At 40.5% G+C, this 24,019-nt stretch overlaps 1 protein-coding gene across 1 annotated transcript in view; it reads right to left on the minus strand.

Annotated features, from left to right (window-relative positions):
- Nucleotides 1–24,019, minus strand: part of RAPGEF6 (Rap guanine nucleotide exchange factor 6) — a 139,794-nt gene that overhangs the window by 113,496 nt on the left and 2,279 nt on the right. The window lies entirely within an intron of this gene.

Consider the following 24,019-nt stretch of genomic DNA (forward strand, 5'->3'; position numbering starts at 1 on the left):
AGAGACGTGAGCAACTTTATTCACAGCATCTAATCACTTCAGCATTACCTTCTCAGACTCTGCAATAAGTTATACAGACTTACGAGACATAATTCTAGAGACAAAGCCCAAATTAGTAGATAGGTCAGGATACATGAAGACTTGAAGAACCCTGTCCACACTTAAGCTGTGGAAGTGAAAAGAGTGAAGTCCAACTGATGCATAAACACTTACCTGAAAAAGATTTATTAAAAATGTCTCTGAAAATATCATTTACATGAATGAATACAGCAGCAAGCAACATGTGGAATAAGCCAAATAGGACAGTCCTATTCATCCAAGGGCAAAAACTGTTGAAACCTTGTAACACCTCTTTAAAGAGGGAATTTTACAAAATTAGGTTGCTAATAACAAAAAACCCTAGCGAAAACCTAAACCACGTAGTCTAGCCACTGTATGTGGTACAGAGAACCACAGTACCTTTTCATAGTAAAAGTGTTATGTTTAGAGAGAAAAAGCTATTTCACGTCCACCTCAGACCTAGCTGGTAGCCCTACTACAAACGCTACTCCATCCTACCGCGCCTCTAACTCAGTCCAGTCCTCGACCGGAGGGTAACATTAGAAGTTACTCCAAAATACTCTTTGGCAAAGATGAAGACAATGAAGTTTTAGATTTGTCTCCCAGCTCCTGCTACCAAGAGTCAGCATCACATCAGTGCCATCCATTAGCAACCACAGAAGCAAACAACTTTTTTTAAGCAACAATAATAAGACATGAAGATTATTTCACTTTAAAAATTGGACTTCGCATAGAAGCTGTAATTAGGAGATACAGCTGTTTAAACTTCTCACTAGACAGAATCCTCTTCAGTCACAAAAATATTTGTGCTGATGGTGCAGACCACATGCTAGGGGAAAAGCTCACTAGGGCTATTCATCATTTAATTCACTATCCTGAACAGGTGGGCTGTTTGCGTTAAATACATGCACAACAAAATCATTATATACCGCACAGCAGTCTCTCCAGCTTGGCCTTGGAAAATATGTTCTGAGTTTTCAAGTGCTGCATTTATACGGTGTTTACAAAAGATAAATCAATATAAATGCTAGCCTCAGAATTTACAATGGATTTACTTTAGAAAAGTTCTTTGGCTTAATAGTCAATGTTTAGAAATATAACGGATACAGACTGTTATACCAAATGAAAGGTCATACGTAATTGCAGGCCATGTAAAACCAATAAAACTCTGATTTTTTTTTTTTTTTAAATGCCATTACCAAAACCCATGAAAATTAAACAGAAAGCCTGAATGCTTAACACATATTTATAAAGCACCCATTTCACACAGCCCAATCTCGTTTTAATCCTCCGGCTGATTTTCTTAGTGAAATGCCCAAGAGCACCAGCTATGAATCACATTCCAAACACACCACTTGCTTTGAACACCAAAGCCTGTAAGAGATGGCCACCTGACAGCCAAAGGGTCACTCGAGGTATCGTATCAGCTCCGTTATTGAGCTCTCCCCCTTTCTGAGCAGGGAACTGCCTCAACTTCACCACCAGAAAACATCAGACACAGGAATGCGGCAACAATATCCTCCGACTGTATAGCGTCTTAGTAGTTAAAGAATTTATGGAACTGAAATAAAACCCCCGTGCTCCACGTTCTTCCTCCTCCACCTGGAATTCCACCCCTCCCAGTCCAAAAGAGCACTCAGACAGGCAGGTAAAGGAAGGACGAGCAGCAGATGCTCTCAACTCCTGTTGAAGCTGAGCTACCAGGCAGCCAGGGCGAGTCAGTATTCGGTGTTACAATTAAAGCTAAATTTTTTCAGTCTTCGTAACTCACTGCGTCTATATATGCTTTCCTACATTTTCCAATATTTTTCTATATAACTGAGACTAAGATATAACAGAATGTCTTAAAATACATTTTAGATTAGCAGTTTATTGTCATGAGTTACAGAAAATTGTAAGCAGAACAAAAGCTTATGTTCATGTTTAATCACAAAGTTTAAGTTGTACATATGAAAAAATGACCACATCCGTACTTGAGAATTATTCTCTACTACTCCACAGAGCACAGCCCCTTAGCAGGTTAATTCAGCATGGGCTGTCTCCTGCGCTCCACCTGCAGCCAGATTGACCAAACAGGGCTACTGTACCGACCCACCACGCTTACTTAGGAGCTTGATGAATAAACAGTTGGTAAATTAAAGAGATAAACATTTGCTTAAAGGGATTCATGCCTGGAAAGCATCTCTCAGCTCAGACTTCGGCTGTGAAGATGTGCAGCAGCAGAGAGAACAGCTGAGCCAGAGCACAGCACAGAAGAGGGAAGGCAAAGCTTCCTATTCCCTCATCACAGCGGAAGGCATTTAACTTAAGCGGCACTGTGATGGCACTTAAGCTGGACAGTATTACTGCTTTAGTGTTGATAAATTAAATAAGAAACATCATAGTGTTCACTACCCAGCCAGGTGACCTTTCAACAAGCTATACATATTAGCTACCCATGCATCAGCTTCTATAAGCATTTTAAAATCAGGATCTATAACACTCTCCATTACTCCCACCTCATTTAAGAATAAGTGCTTATAAATAGCACTGAAATTATGTTTGAGACACTACATTTAGAGGCTTGTTTTATATTTTTGCAAGCGAGGAACATAATTTTAATCCCACCACAGCTGGAGGCAGCGAGCGGCCGATGACGGGCAGGTGCTGTGGCGATCTCGTGGAGAGATGCTGCCAGCCCAGTGGCACCATGCACCTGGAAAATCCTCCATCAGAAATGAAAGCGTTCATTTCTCTAATTCAAGGTTTATAAAACTGAAAATAGGATTAGAAGCTGTTATTTTTAAAAACAGAGTTATGTTGCCACACCAGTTATAAACAGCAGACAGACACATAACCACAGTACAAAGGGTAGAGATTATTTCACAGATACTCACTATGAAAAGAAAGGGCTATAGAGGGACGATGCCAAAGAGCAGCAATCGGCACTGCAACAGCAGAATGCAGAGTATTGGCTGAAAAGTTACAGACCCTTTCCATACCCTTCCCTATAATCTCTTTATGTACTTCTTCCTGCCAAAACCCAACCGAAACACGATTGCTGATGAAAAACAATTTCTCCACGTGCTCTAAACTAGGGACCAAGGTCAGAATTATTTTATTTTGTAATCTTTATCTTCAGAGCTTTTCATCAGCTGATAATAATAGCTGAAGCTAAAGCACAGTATCTACCTTCAAATGGTATGCCCACACATATTCTTCAATCTTTGACAGAAAACTACCTTGCCTAGGTTATTTAAGGAGAAATAAACTCACATTTTCTATCCAACTAGCTAAAAATGCAGCTCCGGTGAGCCAAGGGAAGGAGGGGAACTGGGCAAAGAGTGGAGGGACACAGGCAGGAGTTGTTAATCTTGCTAGGAAGGAGGTTTTCTAGACTACAGAGCGCCAAAACATGAACACTGTGACTGCAGTGATCCTGCACAAAGCTGCCCAGGATGGCTTATTTTCTTTGCCTCCAGTTCTCACGGCACTGAGATCACAAGCAAAGGTGTGTTCTCAGCTGCCACCTCTGTTCAAAAAGCAAAGGAGATCTGTTTCTTCGTATTCTTCACGTGAAAGAATACACTGTACAAAATAGCGTGCGTTTAAGCAGAAGTGCAGAAATCAAGGGATTGCTCTGCGGATGACACTTATCTCCAAACCCGGCCACAAGGAAAGCGTGGCCCAGCACCGATACGCCAGCAGCCCCCAGCTCTGTTCAGCAGCAGCTTTTATCATCCCTGACACACACATCCTTCCGACAAAAAGCTTAACCAGCTGCTAAACCAAAGGCGGTGTAAAAACACGGAGATTTTAGTAACAATTTAATGTTACAGAAATCAGCTTTCTTTTATCATAACATCCTCATCCCAATACACTATGAAGTGAGCCACTTGAGTAACTAGACCACTTCTCGTTTTCCCTGCCAGATGCCAACTCACGTAATTACCACAAGATGCCACAACTGTAGAATAAGGGAAAATAAAAGAAGCACCAGTAGCATCAGCTGAAAACTCATCACATGAAAGCAGACCCGATAACTACTACCATCGCTCATTTACCCCAAAACACTTTTATTTGAAAGTAATTTGCTATTTCCAATTTTTACAAGCATGGTGAAATATTAATTTCTTAGTTGCTAAGATGTAACTTTTAAAAATAAAGACATAAATAAAGTCAGCCAAAAAAGTCATAATGAGAATATAATCAAACCTCAGAATTGCTGGGGAAGTGGTGATCATCCTTATTTTCGTTATCAGCATCTTTTTTTAAAATACAACCAAGATCTGGATGCTTCCGAACAAGCACAATAGCGCAGAAGCACCAAGCGCTGCTGGAAGCAACCCTCTCCCCCTACGGCCACCTCTACTTCAGCAGCACACCAAGCAATACAACAGCCTCTGTATCCTTTTATTAATCCAGGAAACTTGTTGAAGCATACATTACCAGTGTCCTAAGGTTAAAGTGATTTACACAGCCACCTTTGAAGTTTATTTGAGTTAACTTTTAACAGTTTAATGTCCACCCTCAATAAGGAGTTTATCCCTGCCTCTCTGTCACCTGAGCTGATGAGCAAAGTTTGTGAGTTTGTATTGTTTCCTTCTGCTTCACCCTTTTCTCTCCCAATCTTTTGCCTTTAATCCAGGAAGCAACTTTACAAAGCTTGGAATTAAGGATCCAATGGAGAAAGCGTGGTCTCGAGCATGGAGTTCTGAATACTAAGTTTTCCAAACAACCAACAACAACAAAAATCCAGCCAGTACAACTGTAATTCACATGAACCACATTCACATGCTCCAAGTCAGCAATAAGGCCCAAGACAAATTCCCCCGCAGTGTTAAAAGTGGGGAAAAGCACTGCGATGCTCTGGAATGAGGGTGAAATGACTGCATCAAGAGCAACTTTGCTCTTGATAAACATAAATGAAAACCTGATGCTTTACTTGATGTGACCCCAGCCAGGTGTTCCAGTGACACGATTATTTTAAAACACTAAGCAGGAAATCTGTTCTATTTCTAAGGAAAATAGAGTAAATTGTTTCAAAATGACCTCATAGTTGCAAATTCTGATAAATCTCACAATAAGCCATCCCTCAGTGACTGCACTGAGGTATCGGGGAAGCTAAGGAAACCATAAATCCCCTGAGACTCCCTTTAGCACTGCCCGGTACGTTGTGTGCTTCATGTCATATGAAAGGGGAGAGGCAGTGCAGTCCCCGAACAGTTGCATCCAGCCACGGCTGCCACCGTGCTGACCGTGGGGCAGCTGCTCGCTGCAGCGGGGCCGGGACTCAATAATCCAGTAGACTCCTTCCAGCTCCTGGATCCCAATGGGCTTGGACTTCATAGATGCCCTAGATCCACACTGAACAGTAAGTGAGGGGTCTCAAAGAACTAGCAAGTATTACTCTGTCAGTCCAGACTTTTGCACAGGGAATGAGGAAAGAGCAGAAACTTGCCAGCACTTCAAAGCCACACATAAGAAACAGCTGTGTCAGCGAGTTCCAGACAGATCACTCTCACGTGCAAAACAGACTAGCAAGTATTACTCTGTCAGTCCAGATTTTTGCACAGGGAATGAGGAAAGAGCAGAAACTTGCCAGCACTTCAAAGCCACACATAAGAAACAGCTGTGTCAGCGAGTTCCAGACAGATCGCTCTCACGTGCAAACCTGTCCCAAAGAGCTACGCAAAACCTGTCTCTCAATTCCGCCCCAAACACATTAAATTCCTGTTGCAAGAACACATGCTTGGCTCACTCGAGGCTCCCCACACCCAACCCACGTGGGCTGCCAAGCCACCCAGGATTCCCTGGTTCACACACAAGAACCTGCTTCTTACGGAAGCGCGAAGGATGGCTGATGGGATTTCGCACTCGTGCTTTTTCCAAGGTGAGACAAGACAGCTGCCAGGATGTATATTTTATATGCTTCAGAGCAAACACAAATGTTAGTACCTTCTAAAGATCTGTTACAGATTCAGCTGTATTACAGAAAACATACTTTAAAAGAAACAGACACGCATTTCTGCCTTTGAAACAACAGTTAAGCCATATGGTAACAGCTTCCCAAATTCCACTGACATTCAAGACGACCCTCAGGTACAGAACCTTCCAGGGAAGGAAGCTGCATGGGTGAAAGCTGTCACAACCTCCCTATTCGTTTGTTACAGAGAGCTGCTTCTTTCTCTTCAGTGCTCTGACCAGAAAGCACCAAGCGTGAAACAAGGCTGGAAACAAACTTCAGCAGAATCAAGCACTCACTTTGTATCAGGACAAGGATTTTAACACGCTCTTGGACAGTGGCTGAATTTCTCTATTAAATTTGTTATTTAAAGTGCCTAGATTTCAGTAAAGCAAACAGAAGTAATTCTTGGAGCACGGAGAGCAGGTTGTGTAAGCTGTAAATAGGAGGCTTTCCTCCAGCCTGCTGCCATTACTTGCTTCACAGTGATTCAGCAGGCTCCTTATACAGATTGAATGCATCTTTTATTAGGAATCCTGTCAGGCTCAATAAAGACTTTGTCGCCCTTAGGGGGGTGTAGCTGAAGAGAGGAAATGTTACTCAGCATGGTTTATGGTTTTCATTGCTTCCCTTCCTGTTACTTCATCGAAGGCTGGAATCCACGCTGCTTCCTTTATTCCCTGTTTAAGGCCAATTGTAAAAATAGTACTCCCAAATTCTTTCCTGATAATGTAATACCAGAAATAAAAATACAGAAACATGCTTAAGTTCTCTGATCCACATTTTACATATTCAGATATCTATACAGCAAATTCACCAACCTTAGTGACGCTGGTTCAAGGAGCCCAACCTACGTACCCCCAGCCAGATGAAACACACCATCAGCTACCCCTGAAATTTTCAGGAGGAGCGGTCAACTACATTTAAATGTGCGTAGCAGAGCGTACAGCCCCTTGACTAAAAGGAAGATGATGAGATGAACCAGAAAGCAACTCCTCCATCTTAATTATTTACTCTCCCTGTTCAGTGGTATAAACATTTGACTTCAATAAAAGTGCAAGCAGTGCAAAAGAACATCAGCTCCGGACTCTTCACTTAGAGTAACAATTCCCTTTAAAGTATCCTCCTATTTAGATGGAGGCCGTCTCAAAAAAAAAAAAAAAAAATTAAATACAAGTATTGAGGCACTATTAGGGAGGAGAATGGATGGATTAGTCAGTCAGATGAATGATAATGTTCTCAAAAGACTTTCAGAAAATATCTTGCAGAGAATGACATAGTTTAAGTAGCACTCACAAGCAATAAAGCGTCATCATGCCATAGAAGAAATACCACCAATGCAAAAAGCCTAATTAAAGTACTTCTCATAAAACACACTAGCAGCAAACTCCCGCATGATCTTAAATCACTGCCTGAGACTGCACCCAATAACATTTGTATAAAGTAAACTGGTTCAGCCACTTCAGAGCCATATTCTATTATTCAGAAAAAATAGCATATATTCCATAAAGAAGTTTTCCATCTATCGTAAAAGGCGACGGTTTTCTGGCCTCAATTGCCAGTCTACTCACTGTAAGCATTTTGAGCAATGCTGAGTTTTCCTAGGACCTTGCTAAAAATCATAATTCATTCATCATGATTTGGTAACACAGGATCACTACACCTGATCTGTTGAACAGCTCCAAATGACCAAGAACTTGATTTCTTAGAATTATAGTCTTTCATATGTCCACAACCTCCTGGTGCATATGACCATCAGACAGCTATGGACCGTATGATGACCATGATACAGGACTCCTGCCTAAACTCTAAACTTTACATTTACCCATACAGATGACAGAAACTTTTTTCCAAATGAGGAAATGTCAGTCTAGTTATTATAGTATCTTTATACAGGAGAAAAGAGATTAAAAGGGACTTCATTTCACTCTTTTGTAAATCCAGGAAGCAATTACAATTGACAGCATCAGTTAATAACAGTATAGCCACACATAGGAAACCAAAATCTGGCTTTTGTTTTTGCAGGCTGTCAGAAGTAACATTTGCACGCTTGGATTTTTATCTTTTTTTTTTTACCCTACAAACATAGCAAGTCTCTCAATGGGGCTAATACAGTTTCCTTATATATTATTTCTTTATAACATGCACACAGGGCTACAGGCACAGACTTAAGAATTACATTCCACTCCTAGGAATAGAAGCATCCTCAATAAAATTTGAAAAAGCCAGATCTTTAAGAACAGAGGCCCTAGAACCACTATTACAGTTTATTTATAGATTGAAAGTACCTCCATTCAGCAGAATACTTCTGAAAATAAAAAGCAAAGTATTTCTACATTAAAATAAAACAAAAAGTTTCTCTACTCACCAGTAGCTCCCCACACCCAATACAGATAAACACCTTCCACCTAAGAACTCTGGACTATGTTGATATAAGACTTTGGTAGAAAGAAAAACATTTAAAGGAATGAGGGAGGGGAAGTTTTACATTATTTTTACTGCTGTTTTATCACACCGAGTCAGCATTTCTGGGACCCTGACTTTGCCAGAGAAAAAACTTCCTTTGGAAAAGCTGATTTTGCAGAGTGAAATACCAAGGGCCCTGTACTGGAGAGATGGGAACATCAAATGTCATTGCTTCAAAGCGAGCAGCTTACGGAGAGTTTTGAATATCTGAAGCACAGTTCAGCCCTTATGACTGTTCAGAATAAAAGTACAGCTATGAAAAAGTATCTTCAAGTAAAACATTACCATAAAGTTCCCAGACACTCATTACTTAGTTTTAAAATATCTTTCAGACTTATATTCTGATAACAGAAAACCAAAAGCAAGCTGCCTTGAAAACACTGAGCTCCTAGAGTTCAGTAGGATGGGAAGCTCAGAATACCCAAAATTAATCTCAATGCTTACATCTATCAAAGAACAGGATTTTATACCAAACATTTTTCAGTAGGAGATCAAAGACCATAAAAGCAGCCTCCTTACCCAGGCTCTTGAAAAGTCGCCCAGAATCAACAAGCAAAACGGGCAATTTCAGGCTTCCAGTTCAATCAATGCTTTGCTAGTCAAGTAGCTGTCAAGATTAACAATCTCCCTTCCAGAGGACAAGCATCCATCGAATAGCAATATTTCGGTTAAACCTTTTTTGTCGTAACTCCAAAACCATCAGCTTGCCTGAGTCACAAAGAAACTCCCTGTTCTTTTAAGAGAAGCAGGCAAGAAAGTACCAACATCTGAAACTTCCTTTTAAGAAAAAAAAGGAATCGTGATAGGAAAGGTCACAACACTGAAACGCTAAGAAAAAAAGGTAGATTCTTATTTAATAAGATATTTGGTACAGAAACCTGTGGATGAGGAGAGAAGAGGTGGAGGATGAAATCCAAAAGGTCAATTCTATGCTTATCAGTAAGGACAGCTTGGGAGTATATCTGTATGCAACTTAGTCACGTTGAATGTCGGAGTTCGTTACCTATTTATTACTTTCCTCTTATTGCAGAGAATGCTCTAGTTTTTGTTCCTCCCTCTTGGACTAGAGATCCACGCTACTAATGGAGATTCAGTGCTTTTTTACTGAAACGTAACCCTGTTAACTCTAACCGAGCTCCTATTCTAAAAGATCAGCTCCAGGATAGGTGCTGCATGAAGGCACAGAGGCAATGCTGTCTACCCAAACACAAACTGGTCCCACGGACATGGCAAGGAAGAATGAGCTACATACAACAACGAGATAGGTAGACAGATGAACAGGCAGACAGAAAGACAGCTAATAATACTACATACGAACAAAGGCAGGAAGATGTGCTATTCTGACAACCGTTACTGCCTGCTTCCCCCCCCCCCCAATAAAGCACTAAGCAACTGCTGTTTCATGTTTCACACGCTACATCGTAAGGATTTTCCTCACTCATTTTCATCATGCTTTGCCCAACGCACCTTTGCAGCCAGCAAACATTACCGTCAAGGTCCCATAACTGCAGCTCCTGTTCAACAGGTATCTCAAGCAGAGAAAGACTAACAGACAAACATTTTACCGGCTTGTTTCCACCATGTTAATAGTCAGGTTTTTATACAAGTGGATAAGAATATTATTATTTTTATAATGACACATTTATGATTTTGCAGGATATAATTTCATATTTCTTTGTGAGTTCAGGCAAGCAAAGATCATGTCTGTCAGGAAATTAAGTCCTGCTTAATAAATAATAGTGAAGGCAAAATGAGATCTTTTATCAATATTGTAACTTAAGTCACCCACTCAGTATCTAGGTAATGGAGAGGAATACAGCTCTACAAACTGTCTCAAAACGTTTTGCTGCATCAGTAAAACATTACAGTCATCACACTGCTTCCAACTAAAATATTCTGTTTTCATTCAACATCGATGACAATGCACCAGCACATTAGAAAAAACATGAGAATGAGAAGATTATAATTAGAGAATAAAATATCACACGGAAGTAAAGCTCTCCTACAACCTTTTTTCCTCCAGTGGTTTTATTGAAAAAGAAAAATCAAGCTCCAGCTGTTTTATTCCCATAATAATGGAACATTACAAACTACGAAGGAATTCCTGTAGAGGACAACAGTTAATACGTTTACCGGTAATTCCTCCTGCATCCTGGTATTAGGGTACCCAAGCACAACCAAACAGAGCAATCCAGGAAAGTTACTGTGATTTACAGTAGGCTATATCCCTTAGAGAAGTTGTAAGTTATCTCAATGCAGATTCCCACAATTAAATTCTACTACTGCCACAACTACTACAATATCCTCTGACATGCAGAGAAATACTAAACATGCCTGTGTACATGTGTATCCATATATTGGCAAACATACATATATCCCTCACCAAACAGAAAAGTGTAATCAGTAGCTCTTAGCATCTTCACTTGTAGTGAAAAAATAAGCCAGATTTACCCTACTGCTACATTTGAATGCAAACCACCACAGCAGAACGCTAAAAACTGACACTCTGCCACTGCTTTAAGATCTACTTTTGTCTTTCTCAACAATACCTGTGCCATAAACCGCAAAGAAGCTTACGGATCCAAACTGAGGAGTTATATTCTATGTATACATATTCATACATCTATGTTAACAGGTTTCAAGTTTAAAATCAAATCAACATAAATATCAGAGGTACAGATACCTGTGCACTTCCCTAGTAAATACAAATGATCATTGATGCATAATGTTACAAAAGGAATAATTCTAATTAAGAAAATTAACAGCTTCAACATTAAGAGAAACAACAAACAAGTGTCAGGGACCGAATCAACCGCGAGATAATATTGTTACTGAGGAATTTCTAGCTCCAAATCCTGAAGCCTACCCACCAGGCACCCAGCTTCCCAAAGTGCAACAAGCTTCGTGACTACCATGCACTGACTTACAGACAAGATGCAGAGCAACTGCCTTCACCTCCATACTAAGTCAAACAGGTACTAACTGATTACACATGAGACACGGGCTACTTCGGTTGGGTTGTAGTATATGAGATGATATGGAAACCTCTTCTCCTCCAACCAGCCATTCCATCCTTAGAGAGACCAAAAACTTCAGAAGCTATAATTACCTGTGAATACAAACCCAAAACAAGCCAATCTCAACTCTCTCATTCCTATGAAACCATGATCAACACTAATTTGTAATGCAACATGCCAGAGATTCCTCAAACACCTCGCTCTTCCAGTGTTATTCAACCACAGCCTCTCTGGAGGTATAATAAAACCACTTTTAAACAAATCGGCATTTCACCTAAAAAGACGACTTCTGCTTTCAGAGAGCTAAAGATGAAAAAAAACCCTAATGTTAAACTTAATCCGAGCATCAAACTTAGGTTTATAAGCAGCAATGCAATGCATTAATTTAAGACTCAGACTTTTGACTCATCAGCTCACATTAAAAGAACAGATTCGTACAGGGTGATGAAAGGCAAAGTCTGGACCCAGCAGCAGAACACCGCAATCAAAGATTACAACACCACGATCTCTGGACAGTCATGCTTGTGACTACAGACATAGAGAACATACATTCTCCTGGGGGGGTGGGCTGGGAATCTAGAAACGTGAAGGATCTGGTATTGCAGTTCAGACATTTTACACAATAACACTGAAAATTAAGACACCTCTGCTGTGTGTTTTCTTGAAAAGCAGTGCATTTAGAGTGTATTAGCCTCTCATTCAAGTAGCTAGTCCACTGCAGTACTTCCTAGGTGCACCCTGTACGGGTGTCAGAAGGAGGGGAAGACCTGTTATCTAAAGCTTCTCACTTTATTACCTAAGCATTCACAACTGCGAGAGCCACATAATTATTTCAGATAAAAATACATAAAAGAAATATTTGACTGGAGCTTGGGAAAAATCAAAGCAACATTGTGCTTTTAGTGATACTAAACATTGAACTCCATGACCTCCAAATTCTACGTAGCCAGATTTGCTGGACTTGAGAGACCTAAGTGCAAGGGAAATTCTCAGCTTTTCTTAAAAACATGGCTGTGATCAACTCTGACTGGTTATGCAGCATCTGTTAACTGTAGGTCTGCTATACTCCATAATTCCTCTTCTTTTAGCTAATGTGTACAGGGGGGGAAACAAAACAAAGCACAGTTCCTCTCCTGAGCTGTGAACTCCACCCAGAAGTGCAACCCAGTGGCACTGGAGTCAGGCTGACATGGTAGGCTAGCACAGACACGCAAGCTAAGAGATCTTTCCTAATGATCACACCAGCTGGATTATGCCCCTTAACTTCTGTACTAGGACTGCCCATCAGTTCAGAGGTACCAGCACGTTTTGAAGACTCTGCTGAACATCATCTAAGTCACATATAACAGCATCTATGGAAGAGTTTGCTGAAGGAAGCATTACCATCCAACACAAATGGAAGCAACAAATGTATTTGACAGGAGGCAGTCTAACATCGGACCGCCAGTTTCCTTCCCACTTCAAACAGGAAACAGGAACAGAAACTCCTTCTGCAGCAGTTGGAAAGACCACTTCGACTTAGCCAAACCAACACAGCCTACTGTAGGCTGGATAATGTCACACAGAACCCCGAGAACATAGGGTAAAGTAAATCAGCTTTACGTAGAATATCCTCCTTAGATAACCCACAATATCTAGTGGCCGCTGGCAAGCACAACCCTTTGCGACAAGAGCATAAAAAGCCTCCCAGAATCACCATTCAACAGCAAAAGTGATCCCATCACCTTTTAATGCTAAATACGCAATACAGTTTACAAAGGCAGACCTCGCTCTCCAGCTCTTTCAAATGCAAATTGTCAAGGTGAAAAAAATTACACCACCTCTGGACCTCTCTCTTTGTAGGAAATCATATTAGGCCAAATTGTATGTGCCTGCAACACAACACCACGCCACAAGAATTCTTTCCCTCCAGACCAAAAGGACCAACATTTGAGGCTCATTTTTAATCAGTCTACGGAAGACGGACGGCTTAAATGTCAATGCTTTAATCAGGCACAAAAAGATTACAAAGAGAGAATCCCTTAAGGCAGTTATTTTTGTTCTATTCAGCAAGAATTTGCTAGACTCTCTTAACATGCTAAAAGATAACCAATAATTAGCAGAACTAAGGAGCCTAGAGAAACCAGATGCAGAATGCTAAATAATTTGTGCGTGTTTCCCTGAACTAAGGGTATTTCCAAAATACTGTATTGAAATCATCAAAAGAGGAAGAAGGGTGTATCACAGTTTCATCAAACAAAGGAAAACCCTCTATATTTTAAGCCTGAGGTCATTGGAACAAGACCACCTCCTAGTTTTAGAAATAGCTTGTCTGGCAATACTAGCACGAGCAAAACTACTTTAAGGCAACGGCAGGCCTCTTACAAGAAAGCACACCAGAGCTCCAGACATCCTTTATAGATCTGTTCTCCAATACACTTCTCAATGAAAACTAATTTTTGCATGTGCTTGGGGGAGGGAGGAGACACCCTGCAAACTGGAAGCTTATCCAGAATGCATGGTCCTTGGAAGTGTGCAGCTTCTTTGCTGTTGACAAGACCACCACAAGCCACCTTTTAATGCCAAGAGACTCATTTCTACCTGAAGATTGCCAGCTCTTTACACTCTCGTGATGGGAGTATAAGCACAGCCATGGGGCAAACACCAGCAGCATGTCATCTATGCTTGAAACAGCAGTATGTCAGGGATGCTTAGACAACTTGCTTGAAGATATTTGGCCTCCTTCCTTTCCCTCCTCAGAAGCAGTGCCTGGGCACAAGTAGGCAATACCTGGGCACTTTCGCCCCAATTTCTCCTCCAACAGCATACATGCAAGTTTCTTAAGAGTGAGTATCATTTTCTTATTCTTATCTGCACTATAAACCGATACCCAGTTCTCCTTACCCAGTGACGCAAGAATCGGTTTTGTCAAAATAAATGACAGGAAAACTCCTCTGTAAAGCTCATACAAAGTAAGTTTTGGTATACTACTTGAAGATACTTTCTTTTAAAAATTGTTAAATTTTTTATGATTACTTTTATTCAGTACGGTATTTTGGGGCTTTAATACTGTTTCTATAAGGAATTCAACAACTACACGTCTTGACTGCTCGCCCTCCACCCTTTGCGGTTTTGGAGAACAAAAGCAGAAAATAAGTTGCCAAATGGAAGAAAGATACATTTTTCTGAATGCCAAGTGTACTTGCAGTTCTCTCCCACCTCCTTCCACACCCTTCTCGCCCTTCTTCACTATTCTAGTATCTCCAAGGAGTTCTTATTGCAAGGTCAGTAACAAGGCACTGGGCTTGCCTTTTAGCTCAGATTAACAGTTTTGTAAAACACACCCTTTACTACCTAAGAAGCCCCTGAAATTCACTGTTTAAATTCAGATAATATAACAGAAAGTAGCTTTTTAGAAAAATGTTACATTACATACTTAAATTTTAATTCAACAGTGAAAACTTAGTTAAATTATCACTCTGCAGATGAAACTAAGTGTGTGGGGAAAGGTATATACTACAGGAAATAAGTTCCAATAAAGAATTCCAGGACTCCATCATAATTTCTGGTTTCACTCTCAGAGCTGTCACAGCTGCCATTAAAATGAAAAACCAGTTTTTCAGGAACAGTAATTGGAAGCAAGGATAGGAAAAGTAATCTTAGAGCAACAACATTTCACACGCTGCCTGGAAGATCACTGGGAAACAGCCACCCTGATTCACTCTAACTTCATTTACTCCTTTAACAAGGTTTAAGGTTCGTATGAAGCAGAAGTCTTATTACCTTCTGAAAAGAACCAAACAGAGCTTGATGCTGGAAAGTTACAGGTACTAGATTGCCTGGTCACCAGCTTGACCTTAGCAGACTGGAGTACAAACAAGGGGACACTGCAGCCAATATCTGCTTGCTGACGACTACTGCGGCATGCTCGCCAGCATGCAAGATCCCCACAGCCGCTCTGTAGCATTAAGAGTCTTCCATGACAGCAGCGTTCAGAAAACGGGAGTCATTTTTCAACCTCCTACAAGCTAAATTTACTGCCACCCTATCATCACAGTTTAGAGAACTAGGCCTCAAAATATTTCATCAATAATAATGTATGACCTAGTCTGCAAAATCGCATCTGTTGAGCCCTAAATCCCACATTTACTATGAAGATTATCACAAAGCAAGCTGCTGTGATCTCTGTTCTTTAGTTACAGTTACTTTGGCCAACAGCTTGAAAAAGATCCGCAAATACTATCTGTGTAAGCATCTAGCATGCTCTGACAGCCACGCAGTGAAAACAGCGAGTTTCTGTATTACAATAACCTCCCAGATACAAAAGCCTTGTTGACAACTATATCATCAGGCCAGAAAACCCTAGAACCACGGAGTGCATCTTCTAAAGCCAGCTTCTTGGAACAAAAGATAAATAAAAAGAACGGGAAGGTTGCGCACCCATTTCAGGACATCCCAATAGCCCCCTGAAAGCTTGCTGCTACAAAGAAAGGGGCTGCACACCAAGGCATCCGAAGGCAGATACACAACAGCGTTGCCACAGCCCAAGTCAAAGCAGAGGTCACCAGAAAGACCAGCCCAAGAGAACAAGTCCCCCGCCGACCACCAGAACCCCCTGCCGAGGGGAGCCATGGCGTGGGAGCTCTTCCTGGGGGCCGCTGTTGAGACAGACCGAAAGCACGAGGCAGTGAGAGCTGTCTGCACGCTGTGCCTCACGCGCAGCAGCACCAGCAACGAAATCCTCCTCCAAATACAACTGGCCCTTGTCAGAAATCAGGCTGCAACACCGAACCTCCCGGCTGCACTTTCTGAACTGAGGTGAAGGAAAGAGGAGCGAAGGGTGAGAGACTTGGGGAAGACTCTGTGCTCTGAGAATAATTTCACAGGAAAACTAGGAACTTGATGTATTCTGGAGATGTTTGATTAAATATTATTACCTACAGCCACACCAGATTCTCAAATTCCTTTAACCAACAACCAGCACTGAATCAACAGGCACAATGCTAATGAAATCTAAGCTAGAGTATCTCTCTGTATTGGGCATGTAAAAGAATGAGAAGCTTAAAAAACAAAAAGCGATAAAAAGAGATCAAACCACACCTGGTAACAGGCGTTTCAGACAAAGCTGTTCCTACACATACCAGACTCTGGATACATTGAAGCATGACACAAAATACTCAAGAGCATTTCTTTTAGTCCAAGGACTGCTCTTCCAGAGGGAAGGCAAGTGAAGTCATCGCCGCCTGCCATCATTAACCAGGGGAAGTTCCTTCCCCAGATCTGGGAGCAGAGGTCCCGCAAGCACCCTCTAATCTAGCGAGCTCCACAGAAGAACTAGCAACACAGGAAGACCACGATCGTCTTTTTTCCTCCCATGCAAGATTCATACATATAATAGTGTCTTAGAATATAGTCTCCTTTAAAATCCTTATTTTATATATATATCTTCCAGAAAAGATACCTAAAAATCATACACATAAGGTGTGCAGTACACACCCATACATACGTACACACAGACACAGAATAGTCATAGAAAGCAAGCAACACTGACACACAAATTACAAAGCCAAAATGTTTTGTTACCGCTTTTGTTGTGGCCCTACCTTCCTCCAAATGAATCCCAACAAGCAGGAGCAAGTAAGATTAGGTAATAGCCTCCGACTTTTTTGTGTAACTACACACCAGAAAGATACCGTATGTTCATTACACTTGATTAAGATGTTCAGATTCAACAATTCCACCAAGTTTTAGACACAAGAAGTACTCAAAGCCACAAGACCAGGCAGCACGCAACTGTGCTCATCAGTTTCATTAATATCATTCCTCAAGCTCCCCGAGGCTCAGACTGGTAGCTCTGTCTCAGCTAGACCTAACTGCACACTCTCTTCTTCAGGTAGGCTGGACTAGCACTTTGAGATCGGAGCACTACACGTTCCAAAAGGCCAAGACAATGCTTGAAGGTAGCCATTCACTTGTATCCCCTAACAGAACCACATTCCTACCCACCACTTCATTTTCATGAATCAGAATTGGAAATTACATCCAGTAGACAAACAAGGATGGTGAACCTAGTGACTCACTAAGCATAAGCCCTGAACTTTCTGCAAACAATGCCAATACACATGAGCCATTGTCCACAGAGTTATTAGTGCACTGTAATTTGACCTTCCCTTTAATACATCCACATTCTGTATAGCAGACTTGACACTACATGAAGGAATTTGCATTAGTCATGACCCAAGAGCAGCAGTTGGGAATCGACAACAAAGCATCAAACCCAGCTGGTTCTGGCTGGCTACTGAGCAGAGCAAAACAGGTAGGAGGAAAGGGCCAGGGCAGCGAATTTTAATAACCCTTCCAATTCTGTACACAAAACCAAAAAGCATCACTTGTCACAGAAGCAACATCTGTACACTTCTGCTCTTACAAGGCCAAGGAGGTAAAGATACTCCACAGCGCAGTTATCAGCACAGGTAAAGGTTGAAGTCTGCCGAGATTCATACCAGCGGGGACTGAGACGTTTAGTTCAGAGAAGCAGGTCCGAGTGGCCACTGCAGACGAAAACCCCAGGCTCCGTCCACGCCGGGGAAAGCAGCAGCAACGCAGTTCCAACGACCCTTCACAGACCCGTATTTAAAGGAGATGCTTCAGAAACCAGTGTGACCATCATCAGTTTTAACACGTCACTGGGATGCTTCCAGGAATAATGCTGATTACTTTACATCATGATGTAAGCACCAGGTATCTATTTCACCAATGAAAAAGCCTTGATTGGACCTCAGCTACCAGGGAGATCAGAAACCATAAAGTCACAGCCATTACATGGAAGAACAGTAAGCGTGTTCCCAGGTTATTAGCTCTGCCTTAGGTGACGAATAACGAATGTTCAGTCTAATTTACTTTTCTGAGTTTTTATTACCTGGGTTTTTTTGTTTGTTTGCATTTTTGGGGGGGGGGTTTTCAGCTTTGGTTCATAATGTTCTTGCAAAAATAATTAATCAGGAGAATTCATAGACCTACTTCAGGGCACCTTAAGAATCACAATGTTTCCCTGTTTCCATTTGAGTTTTTTTTTTTTACTCCTTTCACTCCTGCCTGAATTTTCCTTTCCAGGACACCCTTCAACATCCTTACCCACAATACGGGTTAATACAGACACAGACTCAAGAAATAAAAAACTCACCTGCCCAGCAACATTCATGCTATTTTCTCTACTTGTTTAATATTAATTTTTTTGAACAAGGAAACTTTGTTAGACAGACTCTAAATTTAAGAAAAACCTATTTGTCAATGACACTTCAGTAAAGCCAGTATACGTAGTCGGAGCTAAAACAGTGCCCCGAAACCTGATTTATTTGGTTGGAACCATGAATCTATATTTGACTGAAGTCAACAGGCCTCAACTGTTAGGAAAGCTGGAAAAAAAATATTTATTCCTGTGAACCATTAGCAAAGTTTCCTTGCAGGTATTCTAGACAGACAACAGCTGCAGAACAGCCAAACCAGAAGCCCTCCTCTGTGAACGCAGCACCTTGTCCAAGGCTCAACATAACATTATTTGTGTCTCTGAGACATAAATAATCAAAAGACTAATATGAGCAACATATTCAGTCTTGCTGCTGAAAGCACAAGAAAAAAGCTCAAAAAAATGGTCAAAAAACAAACAAAAACCCCCTCCTAAGACAGACATTGAAGCTCTTATAGCTGAATATTTACATATATTAACATTTGGTTAAAAACTGGTAAATGTTCCAATATTGTATTTTGGTTCGTTTAAAAAAAATAAAATCCATCTGTTGTTTCAAGTGCAACTAATTTAGGACTGATTTCAGCTTCAGAAAGCGTGTTGTACTTAAGGTTCCAACTAGTGATAATCTGAATTATTTGGGTACTGAAACATATGCCAGGTTGTTGAGTACTTCTGGCCAAGAAACAGGAAAATTGACTGTACGTCACAAGCGCGGAGCCATGTCCACATGGCAATGAAAACAACTGTAGTAAAATAACCAAATATCACTGATTTTAAGCAAGATTTTAAGCCACAGATTAATAATGCAAAAGGAGGTTAATTTTAATTATCCAGAAGAAAGATTTGACCCCGTCCAGTCTCGGGGAGGGGGACACCGCATTTTACCTGCACTGGTTTCCCAGGGATGCTTAGTAAGACTGACTGACTACCAGCAAACATGCATCGATTAGTCTCTATTTGAATTTTTTTTAATAAAAGATTGAGACGCGTCTATCAAAGACCATCATTCTTGATCCATCTCAGAAAACGCGGCGCAAATACAAAGTTTACAAAAATGAATTATCAAGAAGCATTTCAGTGAGGTAGCACAAGAGTTTGCATGCTTGGCTTTTTTTAGTCCAGGAAAACCATAGGTCTAATTGAGATGAAGACTCACGATACTACACTGTATTAAGAAATAGAATAATAAGAGACAACTACCCACCCAAAGCACTCTTACAAGACAAAATAGGGGAAAATGTAAGCACTAAAGACTTTCTAACTCATCAAGCTGGCAGCTGAAAAGACGCAGCTCTCCCAAAGCTCCGAGGCTTGTCGGACAATCCTCCAGGATTGTCAACGCTGTATTTATCATGAGCTTAAAGACATTAATTTAATGAGCAGCTTGGGAAAAAAAATGTGGTTTTGTTTTACCTTCAACTGAAAGCTATGTGGCAGGGAAGCACAGGAGGAGGAAAGAAGGTTTATTACTGTTTCATTAAAGTAATAAAGAATTTCAGGACCTGCTTCATTAACAAAGAAACTATATTCTCCTTGTGAATAAGACTCAATCTTAAGAGATGCCAGCCACCAATATGACATCCACTCCTCAGGTACTGCTGTACTGAACTTTAATTTTACTAGACGGCTATAAAAAGAAAAAAGCTTTACAACACATTTTATTTAAGGAGACTAATCTAATATTTAAGAAAACCTCACAATTTTAGGTCTTTTCTAGTCTTAGAAAGATACTGATACAATATGGTGTCAACGACGCAGCACAGAGGACTAGAGCGCATGTGCTCTTGAGTCGTCCTCTAAAGCTGCAGTTACTGAACATTTTTGCTAATAAAACAACTGATTTTTCTGCATTTTTCAGTCATACAGAACAAAAATAATACTGTATCTGTCACCTTCACAAGACTGCTTATAAAGTATTCATAATTATATTACAAGGCTTTACGGTCTTGTAACTGTAAATAATAACTGTTGTCATATGAGTCCAGAAAGGCAATCTGCATAAGGTACACAATGACCCAGCCAGGAATTTATTAGTAGTAAATTGCAAGCATGTCAGTGTGTGTTCGCAATCACTTTGGTTATCACCCAGTGATAACCAATACATCAACTTTAAAGGTCTCTTCCAACTTCCAACCACAGTCACATGCAAAGACAGAACCAAGTCTCTGCAGTGTCAGGGATAAAAGTTACGTAGCACTGGTCAGTTCATCTTTGACATATAGTTTGGGGAGGCCCTCTGGCAAAGATAGTGACGCACAGAGCTACAGAACAATCTCGAGTATTTTATGCCAGGTAACTGCTGGTCGTCTTCAGTTTGAGCTCCAGAACTGTTACTCACATGACAAAGTCTTAGAAAGCGTCAGCTATAAAAGAATATATAGCTAACAAAAAAAAATGGGAATGAAAATGTAAGACAGAGGTTAGGTAGTAGAAAATTATGGCAGGAGTCAGGTTTCCATCACTCCTCTTTCCCTGTTTTGGAGGCCCACATACTAACAGTAAGGAATTTTTATTAAATACAAACCAGCATCTGCAACTTCATTTAATATAAATTTCTTTTCGGCTTTAAGATAACTGCAAGCATCTAGATTTTTGTAGTGATTCTGCAATTCTGACTACATTAAATGGCTATCCAAAAACACCACCATCGTTACATTAACACTGCTAAAAGCTCACTGCGTACTACAGAAACAATGGATTTTAACAAAGGCTAATCCCCTGTTTCACCTACTGAGTTTACAGAAAATTATTAAAAGGATGAAAAAACCCACTTCAAAATACCGGTTATTTCTGGAAACAAGAAGCAGATGTTCTCCTCTGTTTGGCTCAGCTGTGCTACAGTACAAGAGTGCCTTTGTTATGCTGTCAGCAATAATTTATTTTATTTATTACAGCCATTTTATACTGCCCATCAATGTACTATTTGTGCATGATTTAGATTCATGCAGATCTATTTCTCTATATATAAGCCATTAAGAAGCATCACATACACAGTCCAAACAGCAGACCCTGTTATGACACAATTGTGCAAATTAGGTTTTTTCTCTTTCCACTGTATTAATAAAAAGGGAACAGGAAAAAAAGGAGGAGTTAGTATTGCCAAACAAAGTTGAATTAACATTAATAGAGAATTACTGAAACGAGACAAAGTTAGGAAAATACAAGAGCTTAGAGTATAAAAATAAACTCTAACTCTTTGAAGTCCAGTAAAGGCAAAGCTTTCTGAACCACAGAAAGGAAATACTGTCTAGAACAAAGTCATGAAGAACTAAAAGGAGACTATGTTGGGAAAAGGATCCATTAAAAATGGAAGCGAGCATGCTCGGGGCGGGGTGGGGGGGAAAGAAGGAAAGAGAAAGAAAAAGGAGCATAATCATTTGCTATTTCACCCTATCAGCCACTGAGACCTTATCTGTGGTAGGCATTAAACCACTCCCCAAAAGACTAACATCCCAGCCTTTGTATGGATCTGATAAGGAATTCTGGGCCTCAAAAAATTACACCTTTAATGAGAGAGTGTACACGGTGGCATAAACATTCATCCTTCCCTCCTACTGCTTTGAACAAACGATTTCCTTCTATTAAAATATTCCCAAATTACTCATTTGATATCCCCACCTGCAACACAAGAAACAGGCATGATGATGTGCAAGATCACCAAAACACTGCACAGAAGTACGTAAATCCCATATTCCCAACCTGCAAGAACTGGAGGATCTGCATGTATAAATACTCGCACATTTAACACCACACAGACATCAGCATAACCCTGGGAAGACGAATGCAGATATTAAAATATTAAATAAGCGTATGAAATCCTATAGTTTAAAAAAAAAATCATACCTATATTTAAAGTGATTAAGTGTCCAATTACTGCAAAGGTTTCCTCTACCTGACAAGACAGTGTGCACAGAAGAGATGATTTGTTGGGATAATCTGTTATCGAAACTAACAGCTGACAGAACCCTCGCAAATTCTGCACTTTCAGGCTGAACCTGAGAGACAGACAGATTTATATACAGTGTCAGTACACGGTCACAGTCAATCCATGTAACCAACGAGTCCTAAGTCTTACAGAAGTGGGACTCCCATCCTGGAGTGGCAATCTGCCACGTACATGGGTATCGGTCCACAAGCAAACATTTTGGAAGACTTCCCACAAGAAAGGCCAGCTTGCATCACATACCTGTACAATTTTATGATGCACCAGGGCAGAGGGAAGAAAGAAAAAAGAAAGGAAAAAATTCAAAAGATTTCCCAGACTTGGGTAGTACCAAAGAAAGTTTCTAAATGGAGTAACAGAACAGCAATTACATAAAAATGTATACATCATTAAATGTTAGCTACAGTCTCTAGGAGTTCATCAAAATAATTCCCCTCGCCAAATAAACTAAAGATTATAACACATGAAATATCTGAGCAACAACCACCAAAAAAAAAATCAAGTATGTACATGTCTAATATGCATAACTTATACACTTTAACAATTAGCAAACACTGGAATGTTACCACAACACTGAAAGCTTGCCCTAACAGAGATTTTTCCAAACAAAAATATTTGTAGCATCAAGAATTAAAATTTTTACTGGAGCAAGCCATCAAGATAATTCCCCAAAATAAGTAAATTATAAAAGTATTTTAATATCTCCCTGCTTAGTTCCTTAGATCTTACAAATGAAAACATTTTGTCAAGAAGTCCTAAAAATCAAAATCATATGGATAAAAATACCACTCATAAGCAAAATTTCACGTGTGAATTATTTATCTGTATTTTTCCAGAGACTGCTGTACAGATGATACTTATGAAGCACCAGACCATGCTACTAATCAGCGCAGCCCCAACCCTGTAATTTGCAATACCCAGGTAAACTGCTCATATAAACTGCAGCATCAGAAATAGACAGGGGGGCAGAAAGGGACTGAAAGCGATTGACACTCATGTGGTCAAGCAGCTTTGGCTCATCATCAAATACCAATCATGGTTTGGGGAATTTGGGGGGGGGGGGGGCCGTGTATAAAAATGAAAAAAAAGGGCACGAGCAGCCCCATGCAGCTGATTTCATGTGGGAGGAGCTGATGATACCTTTCCACGAGAGTAGGAGGGGAGAAATGAAGCCACACTTTTTGTCTGTGCACAGCCGGATACTTTAAGACAGGAGTCACCAGCTCATACACCCTGCGCAGGGACACCCGGAACTGGGCTCTGACCCTAATGGCTGCGCTAAGCAGGTTTCGGCTTCCCTGACCCAAGTCTTGCTGCCTATAGAAGAAAGTTGACAAGTCAGGATGCTTAGCACGATTTTT

Source organism: Aptenodytes forsteri, unplaced genomic scaffold, assembly GCF_000699145.1.
Source record: "Aptenodytes forsteri isolate BGI_AS27 unplaced genomic scaffold, ASM69914v1 Scaffold54, whole genome shotgun sequence".
NCBI lineage: Eukaryota > Metazoa > Chordata > Aves > Sphenisciformes > Spheniscidae > Aptenodytes > Aptenodytes forsteri.